Below are 27320 nucleotides of genomic sequence, written 5' to 3'. Positions count from 1 at the left end.
TATCCACAGTAAAAACGAGTCCTATATCGACATAACCTGAAAGGCAAGGAAGAAGCCACTGCTCCAAAACCGCCATAAAAAAGCCAGACTACAGTCTACAACTGCACATGGGGACAAAGATCATACTTTTTGGAGAAATGTCCTATGGTCTGATGAAACAAAAATAGAACTGTTTGGCCATAATGACCATCGTTATGTTTGGAGGAAAAAGGGGGAGGCTTGCAAGCCGGAGAACACCATCCCAACCGTGAAGCACAGGGGTGGCAGCATCATGTTGTGGGGGTGCTTTGCTTCAGGAGGGACTGGTGCACTTCACAAAATAGATGGCATCATGAGGAAAGAAAAATGATGTAGATATATTGAAGCAACATCTCAAGAGATCAGTCAGGAAGTTAAAGCTTGGTCACAAATGGGTCTTCCAAATGGACAATGACCCCAAGCATACTTCCAAAGTTGTGGCAAAATGGCTTAAGGAATTTTTACTAGGATTAAATGTCAGGAATTGTTCAAAACTGAGTTTAAATGTATTTGGCTAAGGTGTATGTAAACTTCCGACTTCAACTGATTATATTGCCATTCTGCAGTTTCTCTGGATGAAAGCCATACTAATAAAAGATCTCCCTTCCTCTGGCGTAAGCCTACTAAGCCCCACTGCCAGTAGAATGCTGGTTACTTGTCCAACACTTTGAAGCCCTAAATCAATCACCATCAGCACGCTAGAAATGCCATGCATGACAATTCGCAAATATTTCCTCCGGACAGAAGCATACCTCACTGGGCAGTTGTCCAGTAATTTGCACCCACCACGCCAAACAGTGTATCTTGACCTGTAGGTCCAACGTGTTTGGAAATAATTTTTGGTGGGGCTCCCTTTCTATACTCCTCACCTTTGACCCTTATTGGAAGGTGTTTTTGTTTCCATAGCGACAGGCGGTGAAACAAACAGTGGTCGATAACATGCTTGTATAATTTGTCCTGGGGTTGTTGTCAGGGGCTGGTAACGGGGACGGAGACTCAGTGTCCCCGCAGGCATTCCCCCTCAGGGTCACTCACCAGCGAGGGGGAGGGCTCTTGGGTTATGGTGTGCAAGAGGGTCGACGCAGAAGTGTGTCACCTAAGCACATCTTCCATCTTATTCAAAATTCTGAAAGCGCTGTCTTTTTTTATGTCTTTTTTTTTATACAGCTTCACGAAAAGACCGTTATGAAAAAGCTGGCCATGTGTTCATTTATTTAGGATTTATGGAGTTAAAGCCTACTGTTTAAGATACAGTACGTTTGCATAATTCAGTGGGGACTTGTGTATGGTTATCTTATGCCCTGTAGATGGCAACCTTCAGTCTATAAAATGGGAAAAAAAGGATGCTTTTGTTTTGGCTGTCGAGCTACAGACTTGAAATTGAAATTTAATTGAAATATCTAGCGTGAAGAAAATCTATTTCAACCTTAGTCGTGAAATAAATCTACATATCTGCAAGGCTCAGCCTGTCTAGCCTCATAAACTACATTCACATTGTACACATACATTCACCCAAAGAGACGTTGCCATTGCTATTAATAGACACACACACACACACACACACACACACACACACACACACACACACACACACACACACACACACACACACACACACACACACACACACACACACACACACACACACACAGGCCCACATACACGTGTTTATTATACAGAGGCACACTATCCATCATTAAAAAAGAACATACTCTGAATGTTATATACTTAAAAACATACCAAATGCATTCACACACTTTTAAAAACTTAAATCATTAACACATAAACACACACACAAACACTAACACTAAACACAAACACACACACTAAAACAATCCCAGTAAGGGGTCCACTACACAAAGTGGACGATGAACACGAGACCGGGGATAGGATAAGCTTCATTATCCCTGAAAGAAGAAACATCAGTTTCCTTCCACTCTGTCTGGTCCAACTTCAATTGACTGCCTCAACATTAGGCCTACTTATTATATTTTGGCTATTTTTACACTGTTATCAAGGGTGTTGTGAAGCGCCGACTTCACATTTTGCTGCTGATTATGTGACTTGTTTACATTTCACCAATTGGAGAGTGACTGGCTCTGCTGGGTGTTGGAGTTTGAGCCATGATGGCAGCCCTCAAGCTCCCTGCAGACTCGCCAAAACACTGCTACAAAGAGGGTAGGGTGACACGAGGTATTTTTGTCTAGTGTGCCCTAGCCAAATGTGGCATAACCCTTATGTCACCTATGTGTATGATATTTAATTATATTGTAAAATGTTATGATTTAATGATTTGTGAAATATTTTGCTCATGAGTGGGACGGTCTGGCCCTTTCTGTCCAATGAGGTGATTTCTGGACAATATTTGTGTCCATTTCAGAGTTTTGCAAGAGCACCCTCAGAGACAATAATAGTTCTGTATAGTATGTTTAATGAAGCCTTCATAAGATGTACTTCAAGATGTTTAAAGTGCGACTCACTTTTCGAATTTACCGACTATTTATTATGAGAACTTCAATATTTCAGATGTTTTTTTGCCCTGGGTAGCAGAGAGCTGCTGAGATCTGACTATAGTGCTTCCTTTCTCTGTATCATTGAGGGAGAAAGCGGAGGGGAGAGCGGGAAAGCCTCTGGGGCAGAACCCGTCCGCTTCTATTTGTCACTGCCGACTCCCATGGCCGGCAGTGAGACGACTTGCGTCCGCCCGTTCTGCCCGCTGCGCTGCCTGAACGGACGCTATACTAAGGGTTTCTGGGAGCCCGCACCTCCACCATTGTGTATCTGCCCACACAGAACCCGGGCTGGGCCGACCTGTTGCACCATGAACACCCAACCCTAACCCTCTCCCCCCTTTTCACACACACATGCCAACCCCCCCACATGGGCATGGTACATGGGTACAAAGAAGGTGGTGAGGGTAAATTAGGAAAGGAGGGAGGAGGGGGTTGGAGGTTAATGTAGTCAAGCAGGGCAGGCTGGCAAGGAGGGATGGCTGGCTGGCGGGAGGGAGGGAGCCTGCCTTCCTGCCTGCCTCCCCCTTAGGCTAGTTCCTCCCCTTCCACATGAGTCACTCCCCAACACACAGGTCATCGGCTCCCTCAACGTGGTAATGAATGAATTCCAAAGCATGCTGAATTAAACTGCAATCACAAGATGGGCCCGTGATGTCTTAGTCAAGCTGTCTCTTGCATTAAGGTTATATAATTGAGGCAGTGGGAGATGGAGGGCGACCGGACTGTGTGTAGGAGGCGTAGGGTAGGCCTATAGACTAGCTCGACTTCTATCCCTCGGTTTATGGTTACGCCCCGTTATTAGCATGCCCATTGGAGGGTTTCAAAGAACAACAGAGGAGGAGGCAGGAAGCAACATAAATGGGACATTAGTGTTGATAATTGAATTGTTTCATTAGAGTCATTTTTTTGAAGTTTGAGTTTTTTCAAGATGGTAGTGTATATATTAAATGTGTGATATTATATGTAAACAGACCATATTTTTGAATGGAGCAGCAGAGTGCATTTGGAAGATGAAAGAGGGCAATTTTCCGTTCGTACATTAGAAACATACGATTTGAAAGGAAATTCAGTACAATCAAACCCCTCAACTGTTCCATGGTCTGAATTCAACCTATGGTAACTGGAAAGAATGGCAAGCTAGAAAAATGCTGGTATCTTTGTGTTGCACACAAAGCTATCTAGACATACTCCGAATAACAGCATTAGAAAACGGAGCAGTACGGTTCGTGTCATTTTCGGCTTGGAAAGCGGACAACATATATAAACATGATATTCATTGGATAACGCCAACTCAATAGTGATGATGAGACATGTTAGATAGACCACAAACCATTTATCACGTGCTTGTGTCCCCAGCTTGGTTGCTGTGGTAGGGAGTCTGTCTGCAGTGAATGCAAGGCCCATGCTCGCTTGTGCAGATCTGTTATTGTTTGCACCCTTTGTAGCTTTCCTAGCTGGGGGGCTGGGGGGGGGGGGGGGGGGGGGGGCTGGAAGCTGCCACTGCTCTGACTGTTATCAGCATAGACTGAGAGGAGGAGTGTGTGTGCGCCCGGGCAGGTGGGTGGGCGTGCATGTGTGTGTGTCAGAATATAATATAATACAACTTTATTATCCAATGTGTGTATGTGTAGGGTGTATGAGGGGCTGGGTTAGTTTAGTGGTTCACCTTTGTAATGTGACTTTTGGACGAGATGCACAATGGAAACAGGACCACAGTTCCCCCAGATTTCATTTCACTCGGTCATGTGGCCTCCAGCACTCTACTCATGCTTGGTTCAAACTCATTTGTCTTTTCAAACAACCGCTCTGTTTCCAACACAGTCATACCCTTCTGTCGTTTTGGAGACCTATTTCGAAATGGGGGGAGGGAGGGAATGCCTAATGCGAGTGCCTATTTTTAATTTTGATTCACTCTAGTAGAGTGAGCATACTGTGATGTCAATCAGTCAACGATGAAACACACTCACGCAAAGAAAGACACCCAGCATACACTGGCTGTGCCCCGGAGGAAGCATAAAACATGTTTGTCCTCGGCATACATCGATCCACACGCCTGGCTCATTATGATAATTCATCAGGCATTATTTGAGTGTGCTCTTCAGGGTCCTGAGGGTGCAGGCGTGTTCTCATGCCTCTCTGTTTATTTGCGTTAATTTTTTTAAATGTAATTGATCAATTAAATGAAACTAATTGCAACGTTGTGACGATTTCTCTGCGTATGCAGAAGGGGAAGGATCTTATACATTTTGTTGATGATTTTGATATTTTCCAACTCTTCGGCATTTAAGGTACAGTATTTCATAGAGGATCAAATCCTTACTTACTTGAAATATGCACCAATTGACATTTGAAAGATTACCATATTTAAGGTGGGAGTGAGTGAGCTGATCTCAAGTTAGATTTTAGACCCCCAAGAGTGATATTGTCGAGACTGCCTCTAAATGTTAATTGCATTTGAAAAGAAGGTCTTCTCACATGCTATCTTACATTTTGAGTTGATTCGTTTTTGTAAAAAAACAAAACAAACATATTCCGACAATAAATCAGAATTTTAACTTGCATTGGGTCGTATTAATTTGGTTCCAAATGGAAGAGAACGGACTGAAACAGGGCTGGATTACGTTTCAATGCGCTTTTACACTGAATGCAACCCTGGTGATGGAGGATCGGTTGGCCTGCTGTGTTGGTTTGTTCCAGAACAGACTCATGGAATCAGCCCCTGGCGTCTCCCTGGAGAAGCCAAATTAGATGGCTGTAATTTTGAACAAGTGGAAGAGAGCAGGCACTAATGATATCCAATGTAGGTCAGGCTGATTCATACAGGAATCAGCCTTGCAAAACAAAATCTCTCTGGCTGACTATATGGAAACCGCCAGACATGTGAGGGCTGACTCTGATGGAGCAGCCTGACTGCCATCCGTTCGTCCGTCCCCAGCTCATTGAACTCTCCCTCCATCCATCCATCGCGTAGTGTTGTGCATCCTATCTGCACTGACAGTATAACTGCCTAGCCAGACACATGACTTACGTCATTATGGTTTTATGGCTAATTTAGTGGGAGATATTTAGATGCATTAACATTGTGCTATGCCGGTGCAATACTGCAATGTTGTTGCTCATGTGTGTTTGATCAGGATTCAAACCTGGGTCTCCTGCTTGCCACAAGACTGTGTTAGCCTGCTGAGCTACAGTAGGTAAGTTTTTAGGTCCCAGACAAGGTTACTCATCACCGAGTGTGGTTCCGCAACAACCCCGCTATAATTCACCCCACCTTTGACCTTCTTTTTCATTTGCAAGACGTATTGTGTGATTTGTAGGTTCAGATGAATAGTTTGCATCATGATCACGATAAAAGCTCTATTTTTGAGCAGACCTTTTAATAAAGGCTACTGACTCATTGAGTTTATGTATAGGATTCAACATTGTTAATGGCCAAGAAATGTGATTAGGTTGACAGCGTTGGCTGGTTTAAACATAACGAACCGTGTTTTGATATGACGAAAAGGAGCAGTTGGGATGTGCTAAATGATTTCTGGAAGTACAGGATAACTACAGCGCAGGTTTAAATAAATCCAGACGATAGTCTAGGGGCCACTACATTATACTGTACTTTGGTGAAATTTGAATTCATGCCCCTTTTCTTTGTGCTATCAGATGGTATTGGCCCTGGAAACCAACATGTGTGCACGTGTGCTGATGCACGGTTGTCCGGAGAGTTTGTCTAGGAGGTGTGGATCAACCAATGCATTCCTCTCACTGAAAAACATAATTGTCTGTGGTTTTTTTACGCGTCATTTCTGTATTTAGGGGCCCTTGCCCTGTCTGCAGTTTGTAACTTTTAAGCAGGGCAGCAGACTATTCTATGAACACCCCTGTCAGGGTCCATCAAATCAATTCGGCGTGTAGGCATTGTTTCGTCCCCAAAATACAGAGATGACATCATCGTCGTGCAAAGTACAAGGGATGACTCTGAACGCCTTTGCTTTGTGGATGACCTAGTGTTTGTACATTTGCTTTTAGGGGATAGACAGCCAGAGGTTAGTATCTTTTTGACTTTGAATGTGTTGTAGGAGTGCACATTCTTTCCTGAAACTAAGGTGAAGTATTCCAGAAAAATGACAGGTTGTGATTAATAGCTTGGCATGTTGATTCTAGGGGATGTGGTGTATTTGTCAATCGTTCTAGGGCATATCATGTCAAATGTTTAAAAAAAATTTTTTTATGGATGCAGATCATTCAGTGTTAATATACAGTGGGGCAAAAAAGTATTTAGTCAGCCACCAATTGTGCAAGTTCTCCCACTTAAAAAGATGAGAGAGGCCTGTAATTTTCATCATAGGTACACTTCAACTATGACAGACAAAATGAGAAAAAAAATCCAGAAAATCACATTGTAGGATTTTTAATGAATTTATTTGCAAATTATGGTGGAAAATAAGTATTTGGTCAATAACAAAAGTTTATCTCAATACTTTGTTATATACCCTTTGTTGGCAATGACAGAGGTCAAACGTTTTCTGTAAGTCTTCACAAGGTTTTCACACACTGTTGCTGGTATTTTGGCCCATTCCTCCATGCAGATCTCCTCTAGAGCAGTGATGTTTTGGGGCTGTTGCTGGGCAACACGGACTTTCAACTCCCTCCAAAGATTTTCTATGGGGTTGAGATCTGGAGAGTGGCTAGGCCACTCCAGGACCTTGAAATGCTTCTTACGAAGCCACTCCTTCGTTGCCCGGGCGGTGTGTTTGGGATCATTGTCATGCTGAAAGACCCAGTCACGTTTCATCTTCAATGCCCTTGCTGATGGAAGGAGGTTTTCACTCAAAATCTCACGATACATGGCCCCATTCATTCTTTCCTTTACACGGATCAGTCGTGCAAGTTCTCCCTTTTTAAGTGGGAGAACTTGCACAATTGGTGGCTGACTAAATACTTTTTTGCCCCACTGTAATTGTGCTTCTACACCTGCATTGCTTGCTGTTTGGGGTTTTAGGCTGGGTTTCTGTACAGCACTTTGAGATATCAGCTGATGTAAGAAGGGCTATATAAATAAATTGGATTTGATTTAGAATTTTGTAAATCTAGGTGAAGGGCCTCAGTTTTTAAAGTAAAGGAGTAGGGGGCTTTACTTACTTTTCTCTTTCTCACTCACGCAGGCATGCATGCCGAACGCACCCATGCAGACACACACACAGGTACTCTATATGCATCTCTGTGACCCTTAACCTGATCCTTTCCACTGAGCTCATTTTAAGCATCCCCTCTGACACTGAGCCGACCTGTACTACTCAATATCCCTCTCACCCTATGACCTCTAACACTTATCGCTCTCCTTTCCAGAGTGACCCCTGTCCCTTTGTGTACTGTATCCAGCTCATGGGATGTTTGAAGGACAGGCTTTGTGACAGTTGTTATTTCAAGGGTTTGGTCATGTCACGCACTGCGAGGGCCCCGATCCCAAAACTGTTACACAAGCCTTGACCCCCCCCCCCCCCCCCCCCCCCCCGAAGGGATCATCGAACTGTAACCAAGCAGCAGCATTGTTGTGTGTGTCTCTGTGTCCTTTGGTCTCACGAAACACAACAACACACAGTCGTCTCCTAATGCTCTTATTGTGATGCTGTGGATGACAAACGGATTTTGGTCACACCGTACAAAGCTGCTTACCGCGAATAAAACTGATCTCATCCAACAAGCAGCCTGGAGACTTAAGAGACGGCGTACTGTATAAATGTCTCTGAACATGCTTTGAAAAGTAACCTGAAAACATTTATTTAGTTTGTACTCTACTCTTCATGAGAGAGACCGTTGAGCCTAAGGACCGCCTTAAATCTGTCAAATCTGAAAGCCTGTGTGACATAGTCCTTCTCTGCCAGTACATGCTACAGTCAACATATTGTATACATTAAATTCCATCTTGTGTTATTAAAAAACACCTATCAGGCACCTTGGCTAAAGAAGGGCTGGCATCAGTAAGAATGGGGAGGAAGGATAGTGGGGCCATCCATCACCTTCTGCTGCTGTTAGGTTAGACAGCAACTGATATATTTAAGCAATAAGGCCAGAGGGGGTGTGGTATATGACCAATATACCACAGCTAATGGCTGCACTTATGCATGAAGCAACGCGAAGTGCCTGGATACAGCCATTAGCCGTGGGATATTGGCCATATACCACAAACCCCTGAGGTGCCTTATTGCTATTATAAACAGGTTACCAACGTAATTAGAGCAGTAAAAATATGTGTTTTGTCATAACCTTGGTATACAGCCAATTGGCTGTCAGCCAATCAGCATTCAGGGGTCGAACCACCCAGTTTATAATGGCAAATGACCCATATTGGTTGATTGTATCAGAAAGACTGATGATCGCATCTGCTGGCCGGCTCCCTTGGGGTGTTGGCAGTCCCCTGAAGTGGAAGTTGCATCTCTTTCCTCCAAGATTTGAATGGCACTCCCATTTAACTTGGCAGTGGGCAATAGGGATGGGCATGGTTAATCGAATATCCGAACGGACGTTAGTATTCGATTACTTGAGTGAGTGTTCATAATGAATTATCCTTGTGACATTTTTACTGACAATGTCATACTATAATATTTGAAATTCTTAATTTAATAAAACAACAAACGTTTGAATGTAGTTGACATACCGGTACTACATTCCCTTCAGGTTGCCCTGACATTAGTATGCTATTTTCCACACTTCAAATAGCAATTACAGGACGCTCACCTAACTGAGTTTCCACAAAACTTGACACAATGCAAAACACTCATGGCGAAAATCAGACTTCTCTTTCGCTGTTGCTTTTCAAACTACCGTAAAAAACCCGGAATCAAATCAAATGTTATTGGTCACATACACATGGTTAGCAGATGTTAATGCGAGTGTAGCGAAACGCTTGTGCTTCTTGTTCCGACAGTGCAGTAATATCTAACAAGTAATCTAACAATTCCCCAACAACTACCTCATAGACACAAATCTAAAGGGATGGAATAAGAATATGTACATATAAATATATGGATAGCCGAGCGGCATAGGCAAGGTGCAATAGATGGTATAAGGTACAGTATATATATATGAGTAATGTAAGATATGTTAACATTATTAAAGTGGCATTGTTTAAAGTGACTAGTGATCCATTTATTAATGTGGCCAGTGATATGAGTCTCTATGTAGGCAGCAGCCTCTCTGAGTTAGTGATGGCTGTTTAGCAGTCTGATGGCCTTGAGATAGAAGCTGTTTTTCAGTCTCTCGGTCCCAGCTTTGATGCACCTGTGCTGACCTCGCCTTCTGGATGGTAGCGGGGTGAACAGGCAGTGGCTTGGGTGGTTATTGTCCTTGATGATATTTTTGGCCTTCCTGTGACACCGAGTGCTGTAGGTGTCATGGAGGGCAGGTAGTTTGCCCCCGGTGATGTGTTGTGCAGACCGCACCACCCTCTGGAGAGCCTTGCGGTTGAGGGAGGTGCAGTTGCCGTACCAGACGGTGATACAGCCCGACAGAATGCTCCCGATCGAGGTGTGCATGGCCATGCAGTCATGGGTGAACAGGGAGTACAGGAGGGTGCTGAGCACGCACGCTTGTGGGGCCCCAGTGTTGAGGGTCAGCGAAGTTGAAATGTTGTTTCCTACCTTCGCCACTTGAAGGCGGCCCATCAAAGGTCAATTTGGAGGTGATGTGATCCTTGACTAGTCTCTCAAAGCAATTTATGATGACAAGTGAGTGCTACGGGGCGGTAGTCATTTAGTTCAGTTATCTTTGCCTTTTTGGGTACAGGAACAATGGTGGCCATCTTGAAGCATGTGGGGACAGCATATGCTGGTCTGTGCATGCTCTGAGGACGCGGCTAGGGATGTCGTCTGGGCCAGCAGCCTTGCGAGGTTTAAATGTCTTACTCACGTCGGCCACGGAGAAGGAGAGGGGGGGCGCAGTCCTTGTTGTGGCACGGTGTTATCCTCAAAGCAAACAAAGGTGTTTAGTTTGTCTGGAGGCATTATGTCCGCTGTTTACCTTTGCCGTGTGCATTTACAGTATATTATTCTGATTGCTCGAGAGTCAGTAGCTACGTATTTATATATTTTTTTGAATTTATATCCCCCAAAAAATGCCCTGAAATTATTTGAATAGTAAAATAATTTCAAATGCCAATCTCTAGTTGGCAGTGGGCACCCTCATAAGTCCTGAAAATCAATATTGGTACAGTCCACTGTTTTTAAGACACTCCCAATAATTGATTTGTATAATTCTAACCTAAATGTATTCCTTGTGACCTATATGTGAATAACATTACAATAACACAGAGTTCAGGTGGGCCTTCGCGCTTCAGAAAACAAAGGAAAGGAGGGGTGCTCAACAACAATGACAAAAATCATGAGACGTTCTTACCAAGAAAAACTTCCAAAAGGAAAAATTCAAGGTAAAAAGGAGTTGGAGCACTCAACAACAAAAAAAGTCAGCAATTGATTTCTTATTGCTCACTTTAATCCATTGTACAGGATGTGGACAGGTGACTGACCTTTCGACGTCTTCCTCTGTAACATATAAGCTGGGAGTCAGGAAGCAGGTGCAGAAGGTGAGTTTAATAAAGAAGCGATATCAATGAACAAACATGAGAAGCGGACAGAACGTGAGAGATAACCATACTAATGACTGATGTCAACTAAGGGCTAAATAAAGGGGGAGTAATCACGGAGTAAATGATGACCAGGTGTGTGTAATGATGGGGAACAGGTGTATATATTAATAGTTGCCAGGACCGGTGGTTAGTAGACCGGTGACGTTGAGCGCTGGAGGGAGGGAGCAGGAGTAAGTGTGACAGTACCCCCCAGGGGAGGCAGAGGGGTGTCTCGGGGGATGGCATCAGCCAGGGGACAAGGACCCACCGGCCTGAGGAGGGAACATGAAAGGAGCATGAGATCCAGTAGTTAGTGGGGATTTTTAGGAGATAGCTTACCTCACTGACCATCCGAAGGACCTTGAAGGGCCCCGCAAACCAGGGGCTCAGCTTCCGGCAGGGCAGGCGGAGCAGGAGGTTCCTGGTGGAGAGCCAGACGCGATCACCAGGATGGAACACGGGAGCCTCACTGCGGTGGAGGTCCACCGGATCCTTCTGCACTGGAAGGGAGTCAGCCCGGTGGAGGAGTGATGAAGTGAGTTCTGGGCGTATTCCGCCCAGGGAAGGAACCGGGCCCACTCCCCCTGCCAGTCCTGGCAGTGACTTCTTAGGCTCCTGGTTGGTCCTCTCCAGCTCCTGGTTGGTCATGTCCCCCTGCCCATTGGACTGAGGCCGATACCCGGATGTGAGGCTGACCGTGGTCCCCAGCTTCTCCATAAAGGCTTTCTCGACCCACGATGTTTATTGGGGACCATGGTCGCAAACGATGTCCTCCGGAAGGCCATAGTGCCGGAAGACCTGCTGGAATTGTGCCTCGGCGACCTGGACAGCGGTAGGTAGACCAGAGAGAGGGATAAAACAGCAGGATTTAGAGATTATGTCAACAACAACCATAATAGTGGTAAAATCAAAGGGGGAGATCAATTACAAAGTCTATGGACAGATGTGACTAAGGTCGCTGAGGCACGGGAAGGGGAAGTAGTTTCCCTGCTGGAGCGTGCAGGGGAGACTTTGATTGGGAACGTACGGAGCATGAGTTGACATAGTGGGTGACATCCTGCGCCAAGGTGGGCCACCAGTATTTATCGGAGAGGGATTGGATGGTGCCGGTGATACCTGGGTTTCCAGCGGTGATGTGTGTGTGCCCAGGTCAACAGCTGATCTCTCACCCCCATGGGGACGTAGATGTGCTCTGGAGGGCAGGTAGCAGGTGCGGGTTCCCTCTCCAGAGCCTGGCGGATGTCCACATCTACGTCTCAAAACACTGGGCCAACGATACAGGAGAACAGATTGATAAGCTGGAGGACACTCACATGACCCTCCACCGACGTGGAACCACAGGGTGTGGGAAAGCAAGTCCTCCGGCATCCTGGTCCACAGGCGGTGATTCTCATCCTTGACCAGGAGATGGTGGGGTTATGAAGTTGAAGCCACGGGAGGCCGAGGATGAATTGTGTACGGGTGCGGTGATGATGAGGAAGGGAAGGCTTTCCTGGTGCATGAGTCCTACATTGAGGGTGAGTTGAGGTGTGTGATGTGCCGGATCCCAATGATCGCTTATCTAGGGCTTGGACAGGAAAAGGAGAGGAGAGAGGGTATGAAGTTATGTTCATGGAGGAGGCGAGGGCCTGGTTGATGAAATTCCGGGGGCACCGGAGTCCACTAGACTCCTCTGTAGAGATAACACCTGAGGGACAGCCAGCCAGTGAAATGGGAACCAGAAAGGGTTTGGAGGGCACCGGTGCAAGAAGATTATCCAGACAGATGGCCAACGATGAGGGCGTCCATGGAGAGGTTGTCATCCCGACATGCCTACACCGACTGGACCTCTTCGCGCAGTCCTCTCTGGAATAGAGTGCGGAGCGCCGGCTCAGGATGGTCGAAGACCGCCCTGAACAGAGCCATGAACCTCCAATAGGAACCCAGCTCCTCCTCCTTCTCTCTCCCAGACGGCCATAGCCCACTCCAACGCCCACCTGGTCAGCAGGGAAATGACCGTGGCAATCCTAGACCTTCTGTGGTGGGGGCTCCCGTCTGATAGGCGAAATAGAGAGAGCACTGGAGTAGGAAGCCACAGCATTTCGATGGAGTACCGTCATACTTCTCCGGAAGGGACACTCGGGCATCGCTGACCTGGACGGATGGCTGGGTAGGCTGGAGGACAGTGAGCCAGTCCTCCAGCCTACCAGAGAGCCTTGCTGGTGGTGTCGAGGCAGTGGAGAACGCAGAGGACCTCCTCCATGGCCGTACCCAGTTGTGCCAGCTGGTCGTGGTGTTGGTGGAGTAGATGACCATGTTCCTTGACCGTCTGGAATATGGTGTTATCCTCTTCTGCTTCCATTTTTTTTTAGATAGTATTGTATAACATATATTCCGCCAGGAAGTAGGTGCAGAAGGTGAGTTTAGTAAAGAAATGATACCAATGAAGAAGCATGAGAAGCGGACAGAACATGAGAGAAAACAATACTCTCTAATGACTGATGTGATCACGGAGTAAATAATGACCAAGTATGCATAATGATGGGGAACAGCTGTGCGTAATAAAAGTTGCCAGGACCGGTGGTTAGTAGACCGGCGACGTCGAGCGCCGGAGGGAGGGAGCAGGAGCAGGCTGTCACGTTCGTTGTAATGAGGAGACCAAGGTGCAGCGTGATATGCCTACATTCTTCTTTTAATGAAGAAAGAACACTAAACAAAGTAACAAAACGAACGTGAAGCTATACAAAACGAGTGCTGACAGGCAACTACACATAGACAAGAACCCACGAAACCAAAAGGGAAAATGGCAACCTAAATAGGATCCCCAATCAGAGACAACGATAAACAGCTGCCTCTGATTGGGGACCAAATCAGGTCACTATAGCCCTAGAACTACCTAGACTTACAAAACCCCCTAGATCTACAAAAACCCTAGACAAGCCAAAACAAACATACCCACCCTCGTCACACCCTGACCTGACCAAAATAATAAAGAAAACATAGATAACTAAGGTCAGGGCGTGACACAGGCGTAACATTCTCAGAGTGACCTGACCATTGCACTTAGCTCCTATTTATCGCCTAGTGGCTCATTGAGACACAACAATGTAAGAAAATAATAATAATCTGTTTCAAAACATTTATAATGATAATATGTTTCAAGGTTAAATGGCAAATTATAGCACAAAATTAAAATATAAATAATGTGTCTTGTTAATCAATAGGCCATGTGAAAATATACACAGCTGATATTTGGGTGTCTGTGAATCCGGAGACACAGAGACCCAAAAAATCAAGGCAACAACATTATAGAAATGAGGACAGTGAAAAATCATTGCTTAGCCCTTTTGGGTCCACAGTGTCTGAGTACGCTGCCAGAATGGCTCTCTTTGTTTTAGTTTACGTACGATATCACCTCTTGGTGAAATTTGGACGTGTTCTATGGCTACAAAGCGCAGGGAGAAAGGTGGGCCTTGGTTGACTTTGATGAAGTGGCACACAATAGCATAGTCTGTGTATTGGTTTCAAATAGCAGCCTCATGTTCTGCAATGCGAAGTTTAGTTCCACCAATATAAGCAGCTCCGCAGATGCATTTGAGGATGTACAGTATATGACATTTGTGGTGCTAAAATGAATGCGGTATTTGGATTTTGTATTCTTTACCCGTTCTCATGTGGTAAAAAACGTTTGTATTGGTCATACTTTCATAATGTACACAGTGGCCGCGCTTAATTACAATAACACATGTAGGGTAACAATTCAGTGTTCTTATTGCTGTGTAATTACTCTCGTAAGTACTGTGCAACAACTACTGTAATTACTCGTTTTCACATACAGCTGTAACCATAACCTGAGCTCTAACCCTTACCCTACCTAGTGTAAGGCAAGTGCAGTGTAACGAGTGATTACAATACTTTTTACACTGTACAAGAATAATTACACAGTAAAAAGTACACAGTAAAGTCTGACCCAGTTTATTCATAATTTACGAACATGATACAAACCCCTACACTCAGAGCTGAGTGAGAGAACCACACATGGCAATACACAGTCTGCATTGAGGAGTAATGCTTGTGTCACATCTACTCCCGCTCCCTCTCTCAACCCATCATTACGCACACCTGGCAACCCTCATTACGCACACCTGGCAACCCTCATTACGCACACCTGCGCCCCATCATGAGGCACACCTGGACTCCATAACTACCGAGATAACTAACTACTTATCTAGCGTCTCTCCTCAGGCAGTATTGATTATGTTTCCTTGTCAGCCGTTTCTCTTGTTTTGTATCGTTCTACGTTCATTATTATGAAACTCACTAACTGCACCGGCTTCCTGACTCCCAAGTCAAATCTAATTTTATTGGTCACATACACATGGTTAGCAGATGTTATTGCGAGTGTAGCGAAATGCATCAACGTTACAGCTTGACTATCTGTAACTTCCAACTAGCACATTGTGTACATAGGTTTAGCTCATGCACTACACCCTGGACAGAAGGCAGATTTTGGGAGTGTGCCTCAATGGACACTGGACAGGGAATGTAGTTGGACATGTGTTGTTAATTGAGGCCATAATAAAATGAAATAGAAAAATTGAAACATTAACCTCATTGTAAAGTTTCATTGGAATATTTCAGGCCTGTCCTATTCAATTATGGTAAACACGCCTGGGAATTGTGGGAAAGCCAAGCAGCCGCAGGACTAGCCAAACCCCCCGTGTTTAAAAGCCTATTAGTAAGTTTGTGACGTTTTCCCCATTGCCAAGTGTGGCTTTGGTGAAATGAAACTAATACGTCTTTTGTGTCTGGGGTAACAAGACACTAAGTACATAAAGGCGCATAACAAAGACCACAGATTATCCCTCATTTCAACAGCACTACTAGTGACTCTTTCCAAAAGTATCGACAAAAACAAAGCCTCAAATCCCTCCAAAAATACCGGCCAAAGTACACTGTGGAGAAAACGCAGATTTTCTTGTTAGACCGATTCTGATTCACGCCACTTGAACGTATGTGCGTACTTGTAGAAATAGCATTAAGGAGGACAGGTAAGGTCTAAGGCTTAGACTAAGCAGATGTAAGCATGGAGAACATCATGCTGGTCGATTCGCCCTTGAGCCAACACCCATCTTGAAATCAACGGACCGTGAACAATATAATGCGTTCTAATAATCCTAAACCCAACATCTGGAAACAAACATAACAAACATTTATTTGAGATATAATGCACGTCAATCTGTGGCATGTGGTGTTTTATTCATGCTTGAAAACCCTAAGAACATATGGGCAGATTTTGGCAGGAATTTTACAGCCCAGCAGACAATAGCTCACCTCCACCCCTCCTATTCGACATCACTCATTACCTTTGTATGTGGACTTAAAACCATTATCCTAACATATTTTGCATTGTTCTACAGTAAGTTGTTGTACATTTTACAATGGGCAAAGCTTGTCATAGGTCAAACCTTTGGTATAGAAAGGACACCCTGAGCAGGTAAATCTACTTCCTCCCCTCCTCCTCCTCCTCCTCCTCCTCCTCCTCCCACCATGACTTTGCAGGACTTTAAATGTCCTCAGGCCAAGCAGCAACCTATCAATCTGGTCTCGCAATCTTTCACATTACATTTAGGAAAACACCTATTCAGTTTGATCTATTCAAAGGAATATGCTTGTTTTCCCTAGTAATGTTTAGTGTTTAGCGCGTCATATACTGTATCTAGTTCCTGACATTGACGCTCATTTGAGAGTCAGTACCTGACTTTGTCTCTAGTCTGCTCCACACACAGTAGTCATTGACAGGTGGTGTTTACCTCTCTCCTGCTTTACGGGCCCGCTCAAGTACTGCCAGGGTCCACGGAGTAGGAGTGGAGAGCGCTGGGTGAGTGTGCTTCGTAGGAGGACACATTCGCAGCTAACTGCGCCTCGCAACGTCCGTCCATGCAGCCCTCTCTCTTTCTTCCAACAATGTTGCGTAATGAAGATTTTTTTCCCCATGTTACATCTACAAATGTAGCTGAAGAAACAGTCACTATTAATCACATAATCAACACAACAGTGTTGCATTATCAACACAACAGTCAAGAGCTGTTATGAATGTTTATAGCAAGGCTTATAATGGTCTTCACCACCTAGGGGCCGTGCACTGAGTGCATATATAGCTATGTGTTTATAAATGCCGTTTAAACAGCGACAAGCAATTACGACTGCTTATAGCAAGCCTAATAATGCATGACGGTGTGCCAGAAGATGCTATTATTGCATTCACAATACATGATTACACAGATGGTTTGATGCACAGAAATTGTTAGCACAGAAAGTGCACCTAGTGAGAACACACAGGGTGCATACCAGGTCAAGAAACATCAGAAGAGAAGCACTCAGTCAAGACAGAGAACATAATAAACCTGAACAAGGCCACATCTCATTAGATGGGCTATGCATATTAATTAAGTCTGGTTAAACTCGACTAAACTTACCACTGTGAGCACAGCATTCGGTCTTGTTTAACCAGGCTAAGTACATAAAGAGCAGGCGTATTAATCCTCATGCAAGACCAGCCAGAGGGGAATTGAGCTGGACTTGGACACGGTGAGGCGCTGCTGCCATTAACCTGTCCTGCCTGGTAATAAATAGCTGTGAGCATATGGCAAGATGCGTGCACTCAAACACTTTCATAGGGTGCCAACTCATTTCGTTGGGTATTTTTTTTATTGCTGGATTATCTGCCTGGCCCTTGTTATAACACTATTCTGCAGCAATGAAAACAAGCAAACATTTATCCTCGGATTGCAGGGCTGAACAACAAAAGACAACACACATTTTTGTATTATTTGTTTTGGCTTTGGTTTGTGTTCTCGTTTGATAGCCACTTTGTGGGAAGAGACGGAAATCCAACTGCAGGATGGAAGGATGTCCTGGCCCAGCTTTGAAGAGTTGATTGATTAAAAGGATGTGACGTGAAATTGTCACTACGAACTAACACTTGGCGCCCTATGTGAATACATTCCCCTTTATTGGCAGCAGGGCTAAAAATGAACAGCTTTCCAATTTGTGAATTGAATTTAGATTCATTTTCTAAACTGACATTGGTTCAAGTGGAATTTACACAAACTCTGCAACAGTATTTTCCAAGAGAGGGAGAGTTCTGTTGTTGAATGATGTGGTCAGATTTGGGGAATTTTCAATTCCAATTGACCACTTATTGGTTTGGAATAAATTGGAAAATTCCAATAAGTAACTTAATTTTAGGCCTTGAAATTGAAATTGAACTGGATCGCTTTATATTAGATTCTTTGACTTATTTAATAGGCCAAACATTGTAGTGTGTATGTTTTGAGAGAAAATCCAAGACATCCTAGGCAAAAGTCCAAAGGTCGTATTCATAGATATCTGACTTAGGATAATTACACTTTTGGATGGTATGTACTGCTGGCTTGATTGACAACTTGTGCCAGTTTACTGCTGTTCCTGATCAAGAGGTTCCCATACCAGGAGGAGATGTTGAAAGTGAGAACATGGACAATGCATGTTTGCTTGCATTAAAACTCCTAAGCAGGAAGAGATGCTGCCTTGCTTTCTTGAAGAGGAGGTCAGTGTTTTCCTGCAAGTTAGGTTTGTGGTCTAAAATTGTCCTTTCATTGTGTCGAGAGTGAGTGAGAGTGAGAGTGAGAGAGTGAGAGAGTGAGAGAGTGAGAGAGAGAGACTTTTGACTTTTTGTCTTTCTTTACTGAAACATTCTCATTTCATTTAAAACTCACCCCCCCTTAAAAAAACAAAATATATCCTGTACTGCATACATGTACCATACTCACCTTTCCATCTACCACATGGTACAAACCAACATCACAATACACAAAAACAATACCCTCTCCTACAACCGTATATCCAAAACATCTTCCCCAGCTATACATACAGCCCCCCCAACACACCATATCTCCTCAAACATCTCCACACATTTTATCATTTTATAAAACTCAAACTCAACCCTAAGGCGCGCAGAGACCATCCCATTAAACAATAGTAAAGGGTTTGTTATCCCCCCACCTTTGACCCTGTTTCTCCTTGTTAGCCAAATAGCTAACTTTGCCTGAGCAAACAGAAAATTCAACAAAACACATTTTGCTTTCTCCTTACTCGAATACCTGTATCCCATTATAAACATCCCAACAGCAAAAACCACCCCCAACCTCTCACACAGACATTCCAACAGAGACATTAATGGCATTAACCTGGTGCACACAGAAAACACATGAATCACAGTTTCTTTCATTTGACAGAAAGGACACCCCTGCCCAATTCCCGGATCAACCCGTGCCAACCAGCTGTTAGTGGCCAGGGCTCCATGAAGAACCCTCCACTGGAAGTCCCCTGACCTCTTTGGTACTGGGGGTTTGTAGAGCTCCCTCCATCTAAAACCCACCATACTCTCCGCCCCACATACCCCCTGCCACTGATGTGCCTTCACTCCTGTTAGGCTTCTAATGTTCCTAACCTTAACGCAGAGGTTGTAGAGGGCTTTACCTCCCACCCCCTCAAACTCCCCCAGGCTCGGAGTGTTAAAATCTAACAAGCCCTCCAGACCCCCTTGCCAGTCTCCAGTCTCTGCCGTCACCTGCATTGGCGGAAACATTGGTGGCCCCTCTCCCTTTGGCCTCTCAAACACCCCCCTTACCGGCTCAGACAGTGCCTCCTGGACCTCCTCCAGGAATCTCTCCAGCCGCCTAAGAGACGTTATTCCTGTTTGTTGCGCCAAGACCTCCGGGGTTTTCCACCCCTCCTCTCCCAGCAGTCTCAGGTCACCCAGCCTTTGTAAACCGCCTGCCATCAGTTGCCTCTGCAGGGTGGCAGACTGAACCGATCTCAAAGGGATGGCTGGGTTGTGGAAAATAGGCTCCTCCCACACCCACTGCCCAGGCTCCACACCCACTTCTCGTGTGGGCCTTAATAGCTGCCAGGTCCTCAGCACCGCAGAGTAAAACTCTGAGAGACCTGCTGTACTCAGCCTCTCCAGCTTCATGAGGAACAGCTGCCGGTCCAACCCTAATCCTCCAGCTCTCCTCAGCAGCGCGCATGCTGGTTCCCTCCAGCCAACATCAGTATAGTACAGCAGTCTCTGCACCGCCTTTAACCGGAAAGCAGCCATCCTGCTCTCCAGTTCCACCAGGCCCTGTCCTCCTTCGTGGACGGTCATGTACAACACTGCTGCCTTCAGCCAGTGATGTCCCGACCAAAAGAAGTCCACCAGCTTGCGTTGCAGGTCTGCAAGCAGACCGGCGGGGGGGTTGAGGACAGCCAGTTTATGCCACAAGGAAGATGCCACCAGGTTGTTAATTATCAGCACCCTCCCTCTATATGACACTTGGGACAGGAGCCACCTCCACCTGGCCAGTCTTGACACCACTGCCTGTGACAGCCCCTCCCAGTTCTTCCTGACCCACCTCTCCGAGCCCAGGTACACCCCCAACACTTTAAGCCCTTCACAACCCCACTGCAAACCCCCTGGAAGCAGAGGAGGAGCCCTATCCCCCCATGCCCCACATAACAGAGCTTTGCTCTTTCCCCAGTTTACCTTAGCTGATGAAGCTCCCTCGTACACCTTCAGACTGGTCTCTAGTTCCTGCATATCTTGCCCATCCCTGACCATCACAGAAACATCATCTGCATATGCTGACACTGCTATTCCTGTCACCACATCCATGCCTGTCCAGCACACTCCCTGCAGTCTCCTGCGTAGCAGTCCTAAAAAAGGCTCAATGGCTAGTGTGTATAGCTGCCCAGATAGAGGGCATCCTTGTCTAATTCCCCGTCTCACCCAGACTGGCCTACTGAGCCCCCCTCCCACCTTAACCATACATGACGCCCCAGCATACAACAGCTTCACACAGGTCACAAAACTCTTCCCAAACCCAAACATCACATTAAACAGGTACTCATGATCCACTCTATCAAAAGCCTTCTCTTGATCTAAAGAGACCAGTCCAAAGTTCACATTAGAACCTCTGGACAAGTCCAACATGTCCCTAATCAAGAACAAGTTGTCCGTGATTGAGCGTCCCGGTACACAATATGTCTGGTCCTTGTGTATTATAGAGTCCAGATGGGACTTCAGTCTGTTAGAGAGGACCTTGGCAAAAATCTTGTAGTCCGCACAGAGTAATGCCACAGGCCTCCAGTTCTTAAGTTCACACAAGTCCCCTTTTTTGGGCAGGAGAGTCAGAGCCGCCCGACGGCAGCTCATCGGCAACTCTCCTACCTCGACGCATTCACGCAACACGCAAAAGAAATCCTGTCCAATTGTTCCCCAGAATTTTTTGTAAAACTCCACTGGAAGTCCATCGACCCCCGGTGCACGACCGGGGGACATCTGGGTTACGGCCTCTGCCAGTTCATGTGACAACAGAGGAATGTCCATTTCATCCCTCTGTGCCCGAGAGAGCTTAGGGAGTCCTGCGAACAAGACCTGAGCACACATGGGATCACACATTTCTGCCCTATACAATTCAGTATAAAACTCCACAGTCCGCTCCCGCATCTCCCCCACCACAGAGGTCACCCGCCCATCAGAGAGCCGTAAACAATGCATACCCTTGGCTTCACTGCTCTGTCTTTCCAAACCAAAGAAGAAGGAGCTGGGAGCATCCATCTCCTTGAGCATGGAGAACCTAGCTCTTACAAGTGCTCCCTTTGCTTTAACCTGGAAAAAACTGCCCAGGTCCCTACGTAATTCGGCTAAATTAGCCTGGAGGCCTACATTGCCTTGCCCCACCATCTCTACCTCCATCTCACTAATACACCGCTCTAGTTCCCCCAATACTCTCCTAGCCTCTGAGGATGAGAGAGCTGTGTACTGTTGACAGACCCGGTGCAAAAAGGACTGCCACCCCTGCACTAAGATTTGTCCCATGGCTCAACACACTTGCCCCTTTCCACCAGAGCCCCCAATCGACTTCATTCACCACATCACTATGCGTCTCCGGCAGAAACAACACCTGTACTTTTTGTTGTTTTACATATTCACCCAACACACTCCTCTTTCCCGCATCTCTGGCGCCATTTATATTGAGCGAGCCTACCCGAAGAGTCTCCATAAGAAGTGGGAGAAAAGCCAGCAAAGATAGAGACCAATAGCAAAGCTCAAAAAGCCCCAGTGTCAGAAAGAAATTAAACATTTAAACAGTGTCTGAAGGTAAACCTTTACGCACTGTTGTGACCCACTTCCTCAACCTAAACCGTTTCTTGGGTGAGAGGACACCATGCCCCTCATTTCTCATAGCATGTTGTACTGATCTTACAAACTTTCTAGGATCAGGAAAAAAGCCTCAAGATTAACTTTTTTCCCCTTAGTCTCATTCAGGAACCTTGTCAGTTCTCTCAACGTGTACTTAGACCCCTCTGGTTGACTGGCTGTCAGCTCCGGGCCAATTGAAGAGGAGTCTGAAAAAAATAACTCCTCATCCTCTTCCTCAGACTCACTTTCCTCCTCATCTCTATCTCCCACCCTGACCACCTGCCCTTTCTCTCTGGTTAGGGCCTCACCCACAGCAACAGGCAACATTTCCATGGTACCTTTGTCCACACCCTTTTTCCTTTTCCGCTTGACACCCTCCTCCTCCCCCCCTAATCTCTTACACTTCCCACTATACTCTCCTCATCCACTAGAATAACCTAACTAGACCCAGTATCATCTACACCACCCTCCATAGCATGACTAGGCCCAGCATCATCTACACCACCCTCCATAGCATGACTAGGGCCAGCCTCAGCTACCCCACCATCCATAGCCTGACTAGACTCAGCCTCTGCTATACCACCATCCATAGCCTGCCTAGACCCAGCACCCTCTACACCACCCTCCATAGCATAACTAGGCCCAGCCTCAGCTACCCCACCATCTCTAGCCTGACTAGACCCAGCCTCTGCTTCCCCACCATCTCTAGCCTGACTAGACCCAGCCTCCACTACCCCACCATCTCTAGCCTGACTAAACTCAGCTTCAGCTACCCCACCATCTCTAGCCTGACTAGGCCCAGCCTCATCTACACCACCATCTCTAGACTGACTAGTCCCAGCCTCTGCTGTCTGCATCTCCTTACCCCCTGCACTTTGACCTCGATTTCCCCCACTGGCGCCTGTACCCTCACCTTGTCTACGGCCTTTGTGTGGGCACGCAAAGCTCTTGTGCCCCAAATCCCCACATTCAAAACACCGTAGACTATCTGTGCTGGCAAAACCTGCATAGAGCCCCTCCCCATGCCTCACTTTAAAATGCACATTTAGCTGTTGCTCATTATTGTTCAGAAACATAAAACACTTGCCTCCTGAACGAAACAACGTGCTTAACGGCATCTGCCTGAAAACCTGCTGACAGTACACGGAAACCGCTAGCAAACTTACCAAAACGACTCAGCTCTTTCCTAATTTGATCATCCGTAATAAACGGAGGCAAATTTGCCACTACAACTCTTGTTGAAGGGGTAGAGAGAGGTGAAATTGACACCTACACATCCCTTACAAAAATTCCGCTAGCAATTAGCCTACCAACCAAATTAGCCCTTTTCATGAACACAACCACAGCTTTGTTCATTCTAGAAGCAGAATGTATAAATTCAGCTCCTACCTGTTCACCGACCGCGAGCAGAACCTCCTCCACCTTAACTCCGTTCTCAGGAACACACCTGAATCCATGCTGTATCGACAGCGTCTCCTCCGCGCTAGGCTGAGACGCCATTGCGCGCACCACACCTTCCAAACCCCAGGAAAGTTACTCTGTCCTCTTCCACCCTAACTTTGAAAAAAACTTTGGATACCGCTAAAAACAAATATTGCATTAACCCTCCACCATAGAAAATAACATGTAAAGAAAATAATCAATAAAGTTAGTTAGGATAGAGCTTTCCACACCAAACACTCAACCTCCAAAAACACCCAGCATGCACTGCGAGAGAGAGAGAGAGAGAGAGAGAGAGAGAGAGAGAGAGAGAGAGAGAGAGAGAGAGAGAGAGAGAGAGAGAGAGAGAGAGAGAGAGAGAGAGAGAGAGAGAGAGAGAGAGAGAGAGAGAGAGAGAGAGAGAGAGAGAGAGAGAGAGAGAGAGAGAGAGGCTTCCGTTATTCCCCAGTTTACCAACAAGTCATAGTTCTTTAGTCTTGGACATTGAGGTCAAGGAAGCTATTGTCAAACCATGTTATGAGGCTGTCAATGAACTGGGAGTAGGTTAAACTGGATTTGCCCAACAGGCAATCAACCAGAGCCATGTCGTTCGCGTATTTGATGCATGCCATTTCATTTGTGTATATGGAGAACAGGAGATGTGACATGAGTTCTCTAAAGTCTTTGCATACCTGGATTGTACAATATTTGCACAATGTATCATTTTTTAAATTCTTCAATCTCTGTCAAGTCGGATGTTGATTGTCACAATACAGTCATTTTCAAGTCTTGCCATAGAATTTCAAGACGATTTTAGTCAAAACTGTAACTAGGCCACTCAGGAACATTCTATGTCATCTTGGTAAGCAACTCCATTGTATATTTGACCTTGTGATTTAGGCTATTGTCCTGCTGAAAGGTGAATTTGTCTACCAGTGTCTGTTGGAAAGGAGACTGAACCAGGTTTCCTTAAGGATTTTGTAACTGTTTTAAAGTCACTATTGGCCTCATGGTGAAATCCCTGAGCGGTTTCCTTCCTCTCCGGCAACTGAGTTCGGAAGGACACCTGTGTCTTTGTAATGATACACTGTATTAATACACCATCCAAAGTCTAATGAATATATTCACCATACTCAAAGGGATATTTTGTAATCATGCTTATATCATGCTCATATCTGAAATAAAATGTTCTGGTCATTTGCCAAGTTAAGGGGGTCTTCACAATGAATGCTTGTTTTCTGTGGCCTACCCATCATCGAGTTCAGTCCTCTCCAAGCCTCTCTTGCATTGCCAACACTGAATTTCTCCTCAACCTTGTTTTTGAAGTAAATTTAAGCAGTTCTTATCTTGCATCTGATGTCCTTTCAATTTCCCTGTGCCACCCTGGGCAAAGGTTATTCTCTTGATATTAGGACATTGTTTTAATTCTTTGTTCACCCATGTTTTGTTGTTGTGGAAAATTCTAACATTCTTCGTTTTGATGAAGGAGAACACAGAAGTTAACCTGTCTCGCCCCAGCGTTCCGCTAGCGGAACTCCTCCCACATTCCACTGAAAAGGCAGAGCGAGAAATTAAAAAAATATTTTTTAGAAATATTTAATTTTCACACATTAACAAGTCCAATACAGCAAATGAAAGATACACATCTTGTGAATCCAGTCAACATGTCCGATTTTTTAAATGTTTTACAGCGAAAACAGCACGTATATTTATGTTAGCTCACCACCAAATACAAAGCCAACCTAACTAACCAAGAACCAACCAAACTAACCAACAAACAACTTCATCAGATGACAGTCTTATAACATGTTACACAATAAATCTATGTTTTGTTCGAAAAATGTGCATATTTGAGGTATAAATCAGTTTTACATTGCAGCTACCATCACAGCTACCGTCAACAATAGCACCGAAGCAGCCAGAGTAGATTTTTTAAGTGTTTTACAGCGAAAACACAATATAGCATTATATTAGCTTACTACAATAGCCTACACACAACCGCATTCATTCATCAAGGCACGTTAGCGATAGCAATAGGCGCGTTAGCGAATAAACCAGCAAAATATATCAATTTTCACTAACCTTCATAAACCTTCCTCAGATGACAGTCCTATAACATCAGGTTATACATACACTTATGTTTTGTTCGAAAATGTGCATATTTAGAGCTGAAATCAGTGGTTATCCATTATGCTAATGTAGCTTCTATTTCCCAGAATGTGCGGATATTTCTATTAGACTCTCACCTATTCTGACCAAATAGCAATTCATAAACATTACAAAAAAATACATGTTGTATAGGAAATGATAGTAACACTAGCTCTTAATGCAATCGCAGTGTTAGAATTCTAAAAATATCTTCATTACGACATAAGGCTTATGTTATAGCAAGAGAGTGGCCAAAACCGGGGCGCAAAACTACTAGTATACAGTTCGACAGATATATGAAATAGCATCATAAAATGTTTCTTACTTTTGCTGATCTTCCATCAGAATGTTGGACAAGGGGTCCTTTGTCCAGAACAGTCGTTGTTTGGATTTAGAACATCGTTTTTCCCTCTTCAATTAGCCAGCACACTGGCCAAGTGGCTCGAAGCTCTCCTTTCTGAACAAAGGCACACAACGCAACACGCCTAACGTCCCGAATAAATTTCAAAAATCTAATAAAACTATATTGAAAAAACATACTTTACGATGATATGGTCACATGTATCAAATAAAATCAAAGCCGGAGATAGTAATCGGCTATAACGACAGCTATTCCGATGGCAAATCCAGAACCAACTTCGCGCCTTCCTGAAAACATAAAATGGGGGACACGTCATTCCAAGAGGACGTATTCCATCTCAGACCAAGATAATCACTCCATTTCTTCTCTCACTGCATCTTGATATCCTGGGGAAGGTGTATGACGTGCATGTATACTCATACGTGTCATGCCCATTTATAGGCAGGCCCTTGAACAGAGCATAATTTTCAGACCTTCCACTTCCTGGTCAGAAAGTGTGCTGCCAAATGAGTTCTGTTTTACTCACAGACAAAATTCAAACGGTTTTAGAAACTAGAGAGTGTTTTCTATCCAATAGTAATAATAATATGCATATTGTACGAGCAAGAATAGAGTACGAGGCCGTTTAAATTGGGCACGTTTTTTCCCCAAAGTGTAAATAGCGCCCTCTATCCTCATCAGGTTTTAACATAGCAGGTTAGTGTCCAATAGTAATTATTGGTTTAGGGAACAGAGTACTCAGATCACCTATTTTAACTCAGCATGTGTTTTTTTAGACCACTAGGGGGAATGACCAGATAACTTTCTTGGACCCCCCCAGATAACATTTTTAGACTATCACAGATCACGTCTAGTGACTGAGAGTTCATCAGGAAAACACCTAAGTCTCACAGATCACATGTTTTAATCCCCATGGAGGTTTCAAGTGTCTTTTTGTAATCTTACCCATTTACATGTGTGACCGACTGGCTATTGAGCCCAGGTTTTTAGGTAAGGTTACTTGTCATTTGATGAGTGTTATGTTCACCCTTAGGCTAT

This window comes from Salvelinus namaycush, chromosome 30 (genome assembly GCF_016432855.1).
Source record: "Salvelinus namaycush isolate Seneca chromosome 30, SaNama_1.0, whole genome shotgun sequence".
Lineage (NCBI taxonomy): Eukaryota > Metazoa > Chordata > Actinopteri > Salmoniformes > Salmonidae > Salvelinus > Salvelinus namaycush.
The sequence above is the reverse complement of the archived record's forward strand: the minus strand, read 5'-3'. Positions refer to the sequence as shown.